Source organism: Tachyglossus aculeatus, chromosome 1, assembly GCF_015852505.1.
Source record: "Tachyglossus aculeatus isolate mTacAcu1 chromosome 1, mTacAcu1.pri, whole genome shotgun sequence".
NCBI lineage: Eukaryota > Metazoa > Chordata > Mammalia > Monotremata > Tachyglossidae > Tachyglossus > Tachyglossus aculeatus.
Window position 1 is genome coordinate 93,450,253 of NC_052066.1, and position 16,375 is coordinate 93,466,627.

The following is a 16,375-nucleotide window of genomic DNA, read 5'->3' on the forward strand; positions in this document are numbered from 1 at the left end:
TGGGTGAGAGGCGGGTGTCGAGATAGACAAGATCGAGTTTCAGTGATTGTCATTAGAGGAGCAGAGTGCGGGCTGGGTTGTAGTAGGAAATCAGAGAGGTAAGGTAGGAGCAGGGAAGGTGAGTGCTTTGAAGCTAATGGTAAGAAATTTCAGTTTGATGCGGAGGTGGATGGGCAACCACTGGAGGTTTTTGAGTCATGGGGAAACATGGACTGAATGGTTTTCTAGAAAACTGATCTGGGCAGCAGAGTGAAAGATGGGCTGAAGTGGGGAGAAACAGGAGGCTGATGCAGTAATCAAGGTGGGTTAAGATAAGTGTTTGGATGATTGTGGTAGCAGTTTGGATGAAGAAGAAAAGGAGGATTTTAGCATTGTTGTGGAGGCTGAACTGATTGGGTGACAGATCTGGCGACAGATTGAATAAGTGGGTTGTATGAGAGAAATGAGACAAGGACAGCATCATCTGCATGGAGATGGTATTTGAGCCATGGGTGACTGAGTTCTCCAAGAGAGGGGGTGTAGATGGAAAATGGAAGGGGTCTCAAAACGGAGCCTTAAGTGACCACCACATACAGAGGTGGGAGGCAGAGGGAGAGGCTGCCAAGAGACTGAGAGAAAGCAGTCAGAGTGGTATGTGGAGAACCAGGAAAGGACAGTGTGGCTCAGTGGAAAGAACACGTGCCTGGGAGTCAGAGGTCATGAGTTCTAATCCCAGGTCCGCCACATGTCTGCTGTGTGATCTTGGACAAGTCACTTAACTTCTCTGAGCCTCAGTTACCTCATCTGTAAAATGGGGATTAAGACTGTGAGCCCCCCGTGGGACAACCTGATCACCTTGTAGCCTTCCCAGCACTTAGAACAGTGCTTTGCACATAGTAAGCACTTAATAAATGCCATTATTACTATTATTATGAACACTTACCAAATGTTGTCATTATTATTATTATTATTATTATTATTATTATTATGAACTCAAGGTTGGATAATGTTTAATTGTAGCTACTAGGTTACAAATCCCTTCAGGGCAGGGAGCATGACTACTAACTTTACTATTTGTGCTTAGTACAGTGTTTTACAAACAATAAGCTCAATAAATACTATTGACTGACTGATCAATAAGGATGGCATTTGAAGCCATGTAGGAGGATGAACCCCTCAAAGAAGGAGTGCTAAGTATGAACATCCAGATCCAGAACCTAGAGGGGCACCCTAGTTAGAGCATGAGAGGCAGAAGAAAAGGGGCAGGGAATGTGTCTTTTACTGTTACATTGTGCTCTCCCAAGCACTTAGTACAGTGCTCTGACAACAGTAAGTGCTTAATAAATACAATTTAACTATTGAAAGAAAAAGAGATCAAAAAGGAGTCAATTAGCAATGTGGCCTAGTGGAAAGAGCATGGGTTTGGGAGCCAAAGGATCTGGTTTCTAAACCCAGCTCTGTTATTTGCCTGTTGTGTGACCTTAGGTAAGTCCTTTCTCTTTGCCTCAATTTCATTCATTCATTCATTCATTCATTCATTCTTTCTTTCTTTCTTTCAATCATATTTATTGAGAGCTTACTGTGGGCGGAGCACTGTACTAAGCGCTTGGAAAGTACTATTCAGCAATAAAGAGAGACAAACCCTGCCCACACCAGACTTAAAGTCTAGAAGGGGGGAGATAAATATTAAAATAAGTTAACAGGCATAAATATAAATAAATAGAATTATATATAAATATATAATATATATAAACATAAATAAATAGAATATATTTATATATATAATATATATATATACACAAGTGCTGTGGGGTGAGGAGAGGGGGTAGAGTAAAGGAAGCAAATCGAGGTGACGCGGAGGGGAGGGGAAGCTAAGGATAAGGGGGCTTAGTTTGGGAAGTACTCTTGAAGGAGGTGAGCCTTCAGTAGGGCTTTGAAGTGGAGGAGAGTGATTGGCAGATTTGCTGAGGGAGGGCATTCCAGGCCAGAGGTAGGACGTGGCCCAGGGGTTGACAGCAGGACAGGTGAGATCGAGGCACAGTGAGAAGGTTAGCACCAGAGGAACAGAGTGTGCAGGCTGGATTGTAAAAGAAGAGAGGTGAGATAGAAGGGGGTAAGGTGATGGAGAGCTTTAGGGAGGAGTTTTTCTTATATGGAGATTGATAGTTAACCACTGGAGATTTTTGAGGAGAGGGGTAACATGCCCAGAACGTTTCTGTAGAAAGATAATCCAGGCAGTAGAGTGAAGTATAGATTGAAGTGGAGAGAGACAGGAGGTTGGGAGATCAGAAAGGAGGCTGATGCAGTAATCCAGTCAGGATAGGATAAGTGGTTGTACTAATGTGGTAGCGGTTTGGGTGGAGAGGAAAGGGCGGATCTAGGCAATGTTATGAATGTGAGACCGGCAGGCTTTGGTGACGGATTGGTATGGGGGGGTGAATGAGAGAGCAGAGTCAAGGATGGCACCAAGGTTGCATGACGGGAAGGATAGTTGTGACTTTCACAGTGACGGGAAAGTTAAGTAGAGGACAGTGTGCGGGAGTCAAGATAAGGAGGTCTGTCTTGGACATGTTGAGTCTTAGGTGGTGGGAGGACATCCAAGTAGAGATGTCCCTAAGGCAGGAGGAGATGCGAGCCTGGAGGGAGGGAGAGAGAACAGGGGAGGAGATATAGATTTAGGTGTCATCTGCATAACGATGATAGTTGAAGCCGTGGGAGTGAATGAGTTCTCCAAGGGACTGAGTGTAGATAGAGAACAGAAGGGGACCAAGAACTGAACCTTGAGGGACCCCTACAGTTTGCAAAATGGGGATTCAATAACTGTTCTCCGTCCTACTTAAGAGCATGAAACAGGGATTATGTTGGACCTCAATGGATCAAGCAGTCATCCTTACTGAGTGCTTAATGTGCACAGAACACTGTATTAAGTGCTTGGGAGAATTCAATATAAACATTTGGTAATCAAGTTCCCTGCCCACAAGAAGCTTAGAGTCTAGAAGGGGAGACATTAAAATAAATTTTGGATTTGTATCCAAGTGTTGTGAGGCTGAGGATGGGGTGAATAAAGGTTGCATAATACAGTACTTGGCAACTAGTACCCATTTAAAACATGCCACAGTTATTATAAGTGGCCAAAGAGGTAAGAAAAGAATTAGGGGAAATTGTTTGTGAACTCAAGGTTAGTTATTGCTTCCAAGAAGAAGGGAATGATCCACACTGTCAAAAGTTGTCCACCAGTTGAGTGGGATTAGGGTAGAGTAGGGTCCATTGGATTTTGCAGAGAAAAGGACATTGAAGACTATGGAGAATGCAGTATCAGGAGAGTGAAGGATGTGGAACCCAATAATAATAATAATAATTAGGGTATTAAGTGCTTACTATGTGACAGGCACTGTACTAGGAGTTGGGGTAGACACAAGTTTATGAGGTTGGACACAGTCCCTGTCCCACAGGGTGCTCTCAGTCTCAATTTTATAGATGAGGTAACAGGTCCAGAAAAGTGAAGTGACTTCCCCAAAGTCACATAGCAGACAAGTGGCTGAACCGAGACTAGAACCCAGGTTCTTCTGACTCTCGGGCCCATGCCCTATCCACTATGCTAAGATGGAGGATCCAAAAGAGGAATTGGAAAGGAGGAAGTGGGGCAAGGATTGTATGAAACCTTTCATTCATTCCTTCAATAATATTTATTGAGCACTTCCTGTGTGCAGAGCACTACTAAGTGCTTGAGTGAGTACAATATAACAATAAACAGGCACATTCCCTCCCACAGTGAGCTTGCAATCTAGAAGGGGAGACAGGCATTATCATAAAGAAATGAATTACAGATATGTTAATAAGTGCTGTGTGGCTGGGAGGGGGGAATGAATAAAGAGAGCAAGTCAGGGCAACACAGATGGGAATGGGAGAAGAGGAAAAGGGGGCTTATTCAGGGAAGACCTCTTGGAGGAGATGTGACTTCAATAAAGCTTTGAAGGAGGGGGTGAGTAATTGTGTGTCAGATTTGAGGAAGGAGGTCATTGCAGGCCAGAGGGATGACATGGCCCAGGGGTCAGCAGCGAGATAGATGAGATCAAGGTATAGTGAGAAGGTTAGCATTAGAAGAATGAAACGTGTAGGCTGGCTTGTATTAGTTTTGACAAACATGGGAAGAGGGTAGTGGGTTTTCTGTGGGAGGGTACAGTAGGATCCAGAAAAGGTTATTTTTAGTATTTGGGAAACAGGAGCATGTTTGAAAGCAGAGAGGACAGAGCCCCAACAGAGGGTGACCAGCTGAATATAGTGGTCAGGGAGGAAACATGAGTGCAGACATTTTTAGGAGGGGATGGGAGATCCCTTCAGAGGCACAGCTCCTCCCCTGTTCTCTCTCCCTCCCTCCAGGCTCACATCTCCTCCTGCCTTCAGAACATCTTCATCTGGATGTCCTCCCACCACCTAAAACTCAACATGTCCAAGACAGAGCTCCTTATCTTCCCTCCCAAACCCTGTCCTCTTTCTGACTTTCCCGCCCCTTCTCGTCTCACAAGCCCACAACCTTGGTGTCATCCTTGACTCTGCTCTCTCAATCACCCCACATATCCAATCCATCACCAAAACCTGCCGGTCCCACCTTCACAACATCACCAAGATCCACCCTTTACTCTCCATCCAAACCACTACCACGTTAGTACAATCACTCATCCTATCCTGACTGGATTACTGCATGATCCTCTTTTCTGATCTCCCAACCTCCTGTCTCTCCGCACTTCAGTCTATACTTCACTCTGCTGCCCAGATTATCTTTCTACAGAAAGGCTCTGGGCATGTCACCCCTCTCCTCAAAAATCTCCACTGGTTGCCTATCAACTTCCGTATCAAGCGAAAACTCCTCACTATTAGCTTCAAAGTTCTCCATCACCTTACCCCCTGCTACCTCACCTCCCTTCTCTCCTTCTACAGCCCAGCGCATACACCCCACTCCCCTGCCACTAACCTCATCACTGTGCCTTGTTCTCGCCTGTCCGGCCATTGACCCCTGGTCCACATCCTACCTCTGGCCTGGAATGCCCTCCCTCCTCAAATCTGCCAAACAATCACACTTCCCCCTTTCAAAGCTCTACTGAAAGCTCACCTTCTCCAGGGGGCCTTCCCAGACTAAACCCCCTTTTTCCTCAGCTCCCCCTCCCCTCCCCATAGCCCCAACTCAATCCCTTTACTCTACCCCCTTCCCCCCCACAGCACTTGTGTATATATGTACATATTTATAATTCTATATGTTTTAATGTGTATATATCTATAATACTAAAGCTCAACATGTCGAAGACTGAACTCCTTGTCGTCCCTCCCAAACCTTGCCCTCTCCCTGACTTTCCCATCTCTGTTGACGGCACTACCATCCTTCCCGTCTCACAAGCCCGCAAACTTGGTGTCATCCTCGACTCCGCTCTCTCATTCACCCCTCACATCCAAGCCGTCACCAAAACCTGCCGGTCTCAGCTCCGCAACATTGCCAAGATCCGCCCTTTCCTCTCCATCCAAACTGCTACCCTGCTCATTCAAGCTCTCATCCTATCCCGTCTGGACTACTGCATCAGCCTTCTCTCTGATCTCCCATCCTCGTGTCTCTCTCCACTTCAATCCATACTTCATGCTGCTGCCCAGATTATCTTTGTCCAGAAACGCTCTGGACATATCACTCCCCTCCTCAAAAATCTCCAGTGGCTACCAATCAATCTGCGCATCAGGCAGAAACTCCTCACCCTGGGCTTCAAGGCTGTCCATCACCTCGCCCCCTCCTACCTCACCTCCCTTCTCCCCTTCTACAGCCCAGTCCGCACCCTCCGCTCCTCCGCCGCTAATCTCCTCACCGTACCTCGCTCTCGCCTGTCCTGCTATCGACCCCCGGCCCACGTCATCCCCCGGGCCTGGAATGCCCTTCCTCTGCCCATCCGCCAAGCTAGCTCTCTTCCTCCCTTCAAGGCCCTGCTGAGAGCTCACCTCCTCCAGGAGGCCTTCCCAGACTGAGCCCCTTCCTTCCTCTCCCCCTCGTCCCCCTCTCCATCCCCCCATCTTACCTCCCTCCCTTCCCCACAGCACCTGTATATATGTATATATGTTTGTACATATTTTTTTTACTCTATTTATTTATTTATTTAATTTATTTGTACATATCTATTCTATTTATTTTATTTTGTTAGTATGTTTGGTTTTGTTCTCTGTCTCCCCCTTTTAGACTGTGAGCCCACTGTTGGGTAGGGACTGTCTCTATATGTCGCCAATTTGTACTTCCCAAGCGCTTAGTACAGTGCTCTGCACATAGTAAGCGCTCAATAAATACGATTGATGATGATGATGATGATACTATTTATTTACATTCTGTCTATTGATGCCTGTTTACTTATTTTGATATATGTCTCCCCCCTTCTATACTGTGAGCCCACTGTGGGCAGAGATTGTCTCTATTTGCTGCTGAACAGTACTTTCCAAGCGCTTAGTACAGTGCTCTGCACATAGTAAGTGCTCAATAAATACGACTGAATGAATGAATGAATGAAAACAGGTGGGAGGGAGGGAGTTGAGGAGGGGAGAGGGAGATTTTGGAGGCTTTGTGCCAGATGATTTTGATTCTTATCAATAGTACATACTGAGTACTTGCGGGTGTGCAGAACACTGAACCAAGCACTTGGGGGAGTACAATACAATAGAATTGGTTGTTGTTACTGATTTAGTCAATGATAATAGTGGTAAATTCATTGTGGGCAAGGAATGTGTCTGTTTATTGTTATATCATACTCTCGCAAGTGTTAAGTACACTGCTTTACACCCAGCGAGCGCTCAGTAAATCTGACTGAATGAATGAATGAATGACTACTTGCTAAGCACTTCCTGTATAATAATAATGATGGTATTTGTTAAGTGCTTACTATGTTCAAAGCACTGTTCTAAGCACTGGGGGGATAAAAGGTGATCAGGTTATCCCACATGGGGCTCACAGTCTTAATTCCCAATTTACTGATGAGATAACTGAGGCACAGAGAAGCTACGTGACTTGCCCAAAATCACACAGCTGCAAAGCACTGTGCTAAATGGTGAGGTAGATATAAGATAACCAGGTCAGACACAGTCCCTGTACCACAGGAGGCTCTCAGTCTAAGTAGGAGGGATGACAGGTATTGAATTTCCACTTTATAGATAAGGAAACTGAGTCACCAAGAATTGAAGTGACTTTCCCAAAGTCATAAGGCAGACCAGTGGCAGAGCTGGGATAGAAACCCAGGTCCTCTGATTCCCAGGCCTGTGATCTTTACACTGTCATGCTGTTTCTCTGTTAGCTAATGAAATCACCTGGGGCAAGAGAGATGATGGAGGTGGGGATATTGGGAACTTCAGGATGGATGCCACAGAATATTCCAGAGAGCTAACATGTCAACCCCTTGGTGCTCATGGTGTGATTCAGACTGTCAGTCATCCTACACCTGGCCTGATCAGCCCTACTTGCACCCATGAATGCATTTTAATGTCAGTCATCTTTGATATGGGCAGATGTACATATATACACATATATAGTATGTGCATGTGTAGGCACACATATGTGAATATAATTGAATATATTAATATATGTCTCAACTGAATATATTTTGTTTGAATAGCATTATCCATTCTCCTTCACTGTTACATTACACCTTGAGTTTAACAAAACTATTAGTGATTATATGCCTAATAAAATATGGAAAATGATCACTTCCAGGGACTTTCAAATTATTTTTGATGTGATAATGAGTCCCAAAACATCTAAAAGGCTAAATAATCTATATGGTATCGTGAGGGAATCAGATCCTAATTTTCTTCCCATTGAGAAGATCAGCGAATTATGAAAGGGATCATTAATCTTCCTTCTAAGAGATTATGTGCAATCCGTTGTTTAAATTACAGATCTCTTGGAATTAGTTACAGAATTCCAGGCATTCAGAGTATTGAATCTTAGTTCCTGATATAACTTACTAACTGAGGTAATGACAACTGTGTCTTTTCAGAAGGGAGGAGAGTTCATCTGTGCTGTTCGTTCGTTATGAATAAGTCATTTAAATGAGTCTATTGCATATTTGTCAATGGTAATTTTCCCCATTTTTCACTAGATACCACTTTAAAAAATTTATGTTAAATTATTTAAAATGTAATATCTAGATTTATTTACTTTGAAATATTGAAAGGAAAATCATGCACTATTTTTCACTCAGTTCACTCAATGAGCCAATTATAAGTACATAATATGATCCGTTAAAATCACTGCAATTATATTGAAATGCAGATAACACCCATCATTCCAAAATTAAAATCTATTCAGGTAAGGTTTACGTTACATTAGTCTATTGGATTCTGAATTCATTTGGGAGCTTTAAGCTATACTTTATGTTCTTTATTCAGAGGCACACTTATTGGACTGCATATTTACAATAATAGTTAGATTTAAAGATAATTCAAGAGCAATGTATGTGGTTGTTTTACTTAATGAGTCCAGATTCAGATAACAGTTACAGATCATTTCATATATTAAGAAAGGAAACATACCTCTGTGGAGAAAAGATCTTAATTATAATTGTGATATCTGTTAAGTGCTTATTATGTCCCAAGCACTGTACTAAACATTAAGGTAGATACAAGGTAACCAAGTTGAACTCAGTCCCTGCCCTACAGGGGGCTCACAGTCTAAGTAAGGTAGTTGCTTTGGGTCACAAAAAATACCTTGCAACCTTCTTTCTAAAAACAGAGCTATCTTCGAGGATGCACAGTGGCTTAGTGGAAAGAGCATGGGCCTAGGAGTCGGATACCTGGGTTCTAATCCTATCTCTGGCAGTTTATTTTCTAGGGTATTTGTTAATTAATTAATTAATTAATGATTAATCAATTCAATCATATTTACTAAACATTTATTGTGTGCTGAGCACTGGATTAAGCACTTGAGAAAGTACAATATAACAAAAAACAGTGACATTCCCTGCCCTCCATGAGCTCAGTCTAGAGCAGGGGAGACAGATATCAACCCAAATAAATTCAATTACATATCTATATCTATCTATCTATCTATCTATCTATCTGCTGTGGGTCTGGGGTGGGAGGGGAAGAGCAAAGTGAGCAAGTCAGGGCAATGCAGAAGAGAGTGGGAGATGAGGAAAAGTGGGGCTTAGTCTGGGAAGGCCTCTTGGAGGAGATGTGTCTTCAATAAGCCTTTGAAGTGGGCAGAGTAATCGTTTGGAGGATTTGAGGAGGGAGAATATTCCAGGCCAGAGGCAGGACATTGGCCAGGAGTTGGTGGCGAGGCACAGTGAGAAGGTTAGCAGCAGAGGAGCAGAGTGTGTGGGCTGGGTTGTAGAAGGAGAGAAGCAATGTGAGATAGGAAGAGGCAAGGTGATGGAGTGCTTTAAAGCCAATGAGGAATTTTTATTTTATAAGGAGGTGGATGGGCAACCACTGGAGATTTTTGAGGAGAGGGGTGACATGTCATGAACATTTTTGTAGAAAGATGATCTGGGCAGTGGAGTGATGTATGGACTGGAGTGGGGACAGACAGGAAATTGAGAGGTCAGAAAGGAGGCTGATGCAGTAATCTAGGTGGGATAGGATGAGTGATTGTATTAACATGGTAGCAGTTTGGATGGAGAGGAAAGAGTGGATTTTAGCTATGTTGTGAAGGTGGGACCCACAGGATTTATTGAACGCTTACTGTGTCCAGAGCACAGTACAGTATATCGGATTTGGGGAAAACAACCCCTGCCTGTAACAAGCTTACAGTCTAGAGGGGAGTTTAAGGATGTTTGATGGGTTCATATACAGTGGAGATCATCGTCACCAGGCAGGACCCAGTAAGCACTCAATAAATACGATAGAATGAATATAGCGCACCAGAATTATTTTGAATTCTCCCTTTGAGGGTGAGTGGGGCTAAAGTCTACCAGTATTCAAGAATGTTCCTCAATCTCATCAAGTTGTAGGACCCAGATGGAATTTCCTAGATGCATGATCCAGACCAGACATGACAAGCGGCATGTGTGGTCTAGAGGAAAGAACATAGACTGGAAGTCAGAGGACATGGGTCCTAATCCCAGCTCTGCCTCATGTCTGCTGTGTGATCTTGGTCAAATCACTTAACTTCTCTGTGCCTCAGTTACCTCATCTGTAAAATGGATGTTAAGACTATGAGCCCATGTGGGACAGGGACTGTGTCCAACCCAATTTGCTTGTACCCACCTAAACACTTAGTACAGTGCCTGGCACATAGTAAACACTTAACAAAAACTACAATTATTGTCAAACAGAAATAGCAGCTAGGAGTCAGTGCACTGGATAGACTCAATTCTGGGACTTTTTTTATTTTTCTGGGAGGGTTCAGGGCAGCTTACAAAAATTCAGGGTTGAGCTGGCTGAATATGGCTAGCTGACATATGATCAATCTACCTCACAACTCTGAATCCCATGAAAATCAAATGAATATGGAATAAGAATGTATTTAGACCCCTTGATGATTTATATTAGATGTGTTGGTCTAATTTCCTCCAGACCATCATCATCATCATCATCATCATCATCAATAGTATTTACTGAGTGCTTACTCTGTGCAGAGCACTGTACTAAGCACTTGGGAAGTACAAGTTGGCAACATATAGAGACAGTCCCTACTGAACAGTGGGCTCACAGTCTAAAAGGGGGAGACAGAGAACAAAACCAAACATACTAACAAAATAAAATAAATAGAATAGATATGTACAAGTAAAATAAATAAATAAATAAATAGAGTAACAAATATGTACAAACATATATACATATATACAGGTGCTGTGGGAAAGGGAAGGAGGTAAGATGAGGGCATGGAGAGGGGGACGAGGGGGAGAGGAAGGAAGGGGCTCAGTCTGGGAAGGCCTCCTGGAGGAGGTGAGCTCTCAGTAGGGCCTTGAAGGGAGGAAGAGAGCTAGCTTGGCGGATGGGCAGAGGGAGGGCATTCCAGGCCTGGGGGATGACGTGGGCCGGGGGTCGATGGCGGGACAGGCGAGAATGAGGTACGGTGAGGAGATTAGCGGCAGAGGAGCGGAGGGTGCGGGATGGGCTGTAGAAGGAGAGAAGGGAGGTGAGGTAGGAGGGGGCGAGGTGATGGAGAGCCTTGAAGCCAAGGGTGAGGAGTTTCTGCCTCATGCACAGATTGATTGGTAGCCACTGGAGATTTTTGAGGAGGGGAGTAACATGCCCAGAGCGTTTCTGGACAAAGACAATCTGGGCAGCAGCATGAAGTATGGATTGAAGTGGGGAGAGACACGAAGATGGGAGATCAGAGAGATGGCTGATGCAGTAATCCAGACGGGATAGGATGAGAGCTTGAACGAGAAGGGTAGCGATGTGGATGGAGAGGAAAGGGCGGATCTTGGCAATGTTGCGGAGCTGAGACCGGCAGGTTTTGGTCACGGCTTGGATGTGAGGGGTGAATGAGAGAGCGGAGTCGAGGATGACACCAAGGTTGCGGGCTTGTGAGACGGGAAGGATGGTAGTGCCGTCAACAGAGATGGGAAAGTCAGGGAGAGGGCAGGGTTTGGGAGGGAAGACAAGGAGTTAAGTCTTGGACATGTTGAGTTTTAGGTGGCGGGCAGACATCCAGATGGAGATGTTCTAAAGGCAGGAGGAGATGCGAGCCTGGAGAGAGGGGGAGAGAGCAGGGGCAGAGATGTAGATCTGGGTGTCATCAGCGTAGAGTTGATAGTTGAAGCCGTGGGAGCGAATGAGGTCACCAAGGGAGTGTGTGTAGATCGAGAACAGAAGGGGACCAAGCACTGAACCTTGGGGAACCCCCACAGTAAGGGGATGGGAGGGGGAGGAGGAGCCTGAAAAAAGAGACTGAGAATAACGACCAGAGAGATAAGAGGAGAACCAGGAGAGGACGGGGTTTGTGAAGCCAAGGTCGGATAGCGTGTTGAGGAGAAGGGGGTGGTCCACAGTGTCGAAGGCAGCTGAGAGGTCGAGGAGGACTAGTATAGAGTATGAGCCGTTGGATTTTGCAAGCAGTAGGTCATTGGTGACCTTTGAGAGGGCAGTTTCTGTGGAATGTAGGGGACAGAAGCCAGACTGGAGGGGGTCGAGGAGAATGTTGTTGTTGAGGAATTCGAGGCAGCGCGTGTAGAAAACTTGTTCCAGGAGTTTGGAAAGGAATGGTAGGAGACATATGGGACGATAACTAGAAGGTGAGGTGGGGTCAAGAGAGGGTTTTTTTAGGATGGGAGAGACATGGGCATGTTTGAAGGCAGAGGGGAAGGAACCAGTGGAGAGTGAGTGGTTGAAGATGGAAGTTAAGGAGGGGAGAAGGGTTGGAGTGAGAGATTTCATGAGATGAGAGGGAATGGGGTCAGAAGCATAGGTGGCCGGAGCAGCACTTGAGAGGTGGGATGAGAGCTCCTCTGAGGATACTGCTGGGAAGGATGGGAGAGTAGCAGAGAGTGTTGAGAGCCGGGGGGTTGGAGAAGGGGGTGAAGTGACTTTGGGGAGGTCGGACCTGATGGATTTAATTTTGCCAATGAAGTAGGAGGCCAGATCGTTGGGGGTGAGGGAAGGAGGAGGGGGAGGAACTGGGGGCCTGAGAAGGGAGTTGAATGTACGGAACAGCTGGCGGGGGCGATGGGCATGGGTGTCAATAAGGGAGGAGAAATAGTTTTGTCTGGCAGAGGAGAGGGCTGAGTTAAGGCAGGAAAGGATAAACTTTAAGTGAACGAGACCAGACCTGATTTCTTTGAAGCTCTGGGCTTATGCCTAAAACAGAGTTTCTGGTATGGCTAAATCAAAAGAGAGGAAGTAATTAAGCTTGATTCTCCTTAGATCTGAAAAACTCCAAGTATTTAGGGGTCATTATTTTTGTAGCCAAACTTATCAATACACTCAATTATTAATTTGTTTAAGTTTTCTTTGTGCAATTTAAGGAGAGTACTATTATGGAGTTATGGAATGTTTCTCCACAATTATGAACTGGGATGGACATAAATTCCATCAGCACAACTAGAAATTTGGCACTGTAAAGACAATATTGAGCGAATGCCTGAGGGATAGGTCATCAAGTGCTATTGCTAGACTTAGCAGCCTCTCTCTCAGCCTTATGTCTCCGCACTAGGCTAATGGAGCCATACAAAGCTTTTGCCGCTGAACTAGCATAATTCAACTGCACCAAACTTTGGCCACCACATTACATTTTGGACAGCTTTATGCTTCTGCAATTTTACAGTATAGTAGTTAATGCAATGAAATCAAACCAGCCTAAAGCAATTATAAAAGAACACACAATACACAACTGTAATATAGGAATTAGTTTCAAATAACTTCAGTCACAGTGGTATATTTGAACTATATTAATCAATCAGGAGTATTTAGTGAGTGCTTATTGTGGGTTCTTTGGCATAGTGGATACAGCATGGGCCTGGGATTCAGAAGGTCATGGGTTCTAATTCTGGCTCTGCCACTTGTCTGCTCTATGACCTTAGGCAAGTCACTTAACTTCTCTGTGCCTCAGTTACCTCATCTGTAAAATGGGGATTGAGACTGTGAACTCCACGTGGGACAGGGGCTGTACCCAACCTCGACTCCAGTGCTTAGTAAAGTGCCTGGCACATAGTAAGCACTTAAAAGCACTATTATTATTATTACTTAGCACTTGGAAGAGTATAATACGAGTACAACACAACTCCAAACCCATTAATTCCCAGTGAATCAATAGCCTCTGTGAATGTATTTTTTCCATAACAAGAAGTTTTTCATGACATGACTACAGAGTTATAGCACAAACCACACTTCTGGAACAAACTTGGAGCACTTAAGCCCATGACCACTCAAACTTTTGGTAATCTGATCTAGAAACCTTGGTCTCCTCTGTATCCCTCTATAAAAATAAGGAGCTTTATTTCTTGTTTGCTCATAAATTTTTATTTTATAAGGCTCAGGATTCACAAGATTGTCCCCAACATGAATGGCATGAATTAGCAAAGGAGAACAACACAACACTCTTGAATGAATATAAAAATCTATCATTAGGTACATGGGGCCTAGTAGAGTACACTGCACTAAGTGGATGTTCAATGTTCAGTATTACTACTACTATTACTACTACTACTACTGCTACTGCTACTATTATTATTACTACTACCACTGCTACTATTACAATATTACACATAACTAGAGCTTATAATAATAATAATAATGTTGGTATTTGTTAAATGCTTACCATGTGCCAAGTACTGTTCTAAGCGCTGGGAGAAATACAAGGTAATCAGGTTGTCCCATGTGGGGCTCACAGTCTTCTTCCCCATTATAGATGTCTTGTATTTGGAATAAGATGAAATGTCAGGTTTGAATGATAGGAAGTGAAGAGGGTTTACATAGTTTTCCCAAATTATTGAGAATACTCTCAATCATTTTTTTCTCCTTTTGATTTTACCTTCTCATAATCTTCATTCCCAACATCCACAGTGTCTTCTTGTTCTGCATTTTTTCTTTCACTCAATTCACCACGTTCGTGTTGAATCTGCCCCAGCCTCTAGAGAATGTCCCTATGGCACTCCAGAATGCCGACACATTACTAAGCTGTTCTTTGGGCAATTGGATCCCATCAACATTTTTGTCCTGAAGTATTAGCCTAGCTGTACAGAGGTACATTCGTTCTCTGTTCTACTGTTACTATAGTGACCCAAGCAGACACAAAGCCCCTGAATGGTCCATGTGTTTTCACTTCAGATCCCAAAAGGAGGTGGAGCTGGAGAGTCAGAATTACAATTGCAAATCTCAAGGGCTCTGGTTTTCCAGAGCTCCTTCTCCTCCGCCTCCTCCTCTCTGTTTTGCTGTTGCCATAGAGATGAGAGAGCAAAAACTTTCCAGATGCTGATGTGGTCCATTCTTCTGAGCTCCTCCTATTCTACAGAACTTGTTTCCATAGAGATTGAAGGAATCAGAGGGGGAAAAAAAATTCCCATTAAGTGACCCTGAGGAATAATTTACAAGTCTCCATTGAGATCCCCTTCAGTGGCTTACCAGTTGGTTTTAAGGCCATTTTGGTTTCATTGATGAGACATAATCACTCAGTAAGTTTTGGGAAGACACTTTTTTAATTCTGTTTTGTTCTGCTGAGCATGTAATGCAAGGGAAGGATTCATTTTTCACAAAGCAATTATTATTAGCCTTTTTCACAATTTTGAATAGTTGCTTTATTAAATTTTATAGTGGAACTGTGTTTTCTTGCTTTCAAGAGTGCACAGGAAGCTAAAACTCACAGTCTGTACCTTTCATCCTGAACTGGTGCCTTAATTTTATTTGAATAATAATATGATGAAAAAGAAATGCCCATATTAGTGTTTATGGAGATATGGCATCATGACCTTCAGACTCTTCTTACAAGATGAGAATTTTCATGTACAGGCTCCAAAATCCAAGTGACTCCCGGCTGATTCATAAACTGCCAATGTGGGGTTATTGTGATACCCAGGAGAGAAGAAAGGTATCAACCCTTGAGATGCCACTGTTCTTCTACAATCCCTTCTTCCTGCCTCTTTGCAAATTCTACACCCTCCAGTTGTGCTTGTGACCCTCTTTCATTCATCAAAGCAATTGCCCCCTCTTTGCCCTCCCTGACTGCCATCTTCAATTGCTCAGTTTCCAGTGGCTCCTTCCCCACTGCTTTCTAACATGTCCATGCCATATCCTAAAAAAAAAACCCAAAATACACTTCCTTGATCCCATGGCACCTGCCAATTATTGCCCCATCTCCTTCTCACTACTCACCTCCAAACTCCTTGAGTGAGTTGTCTACACTCTCTGCCTCCACCTCTTCCCCTCCAATTCTTTTCTTGACCCCCTACAATCTGGCTTTTGCTCTCTCTACTCCATGGAAACAGCCTTCTTTAAGGTCACCAAAAACCTCCTTCTTGCCAAATCCATCGGCCACTACTCCATCCTCATCCTCGTGGACCATTCTGCTGCCATTGACACTGTGGACCACCCCATTCTCCTGGAAACATTATCCAACCTCAAGTTGATTGACACTGTCCTCTCCTGCTTCTCCTCCTACCTCTCTAACCTGTTCTTCTCAGTCTCTTAAACTGGATCTTCTTCTGTGTACATCCTTTAACTGTGGGAGTCCCTCAAAACTCAGTTTTGACTCCCTTTCTAGTCTCCATCTACCCCCACTTCCTTGGATCATGTATTCACTCCCAAGGCTTCCACTACCATCTCTATGCGGATGATTTCCCAGTCTACATCTCCAGCCCTGACCTCGGTCCTTCTCTGAAATCTTGCATTTCCTCCTGCCTTCAGAATACCTCCATTTGGATTTCCCACCAACACCTCAAACTTGACAAGTCCAAAACAGAATTTCTTTCCTTCCCACTCAAATCTTGTTTTCCCTATC

General features: G+C 44.0%; 1 protein-coding gene across 1 annotated transcript in view; it reads right to left on the reverse strand.

The window, feature by feature from the left end:
- The window catches only part of MBNL1 (muscleblind like splicing regulator 1), a 305,447-nt gene extending 290,895 nt beyond the window's left edge, over window positions 1-14,552 (reverse strand). Inside the window, exon 1 of the mRNA XM_038758800.1 lies at window positions 14,414-14,552. The gene's annotated coding sequence lies outside the window, so the exon portion shown is untranslated. The remainder of the gene's footprint in view (window positions 1-14,413) is intronic.
- Window positions 14,553-16,375: the final 1,823 nt, after the last annotated feature.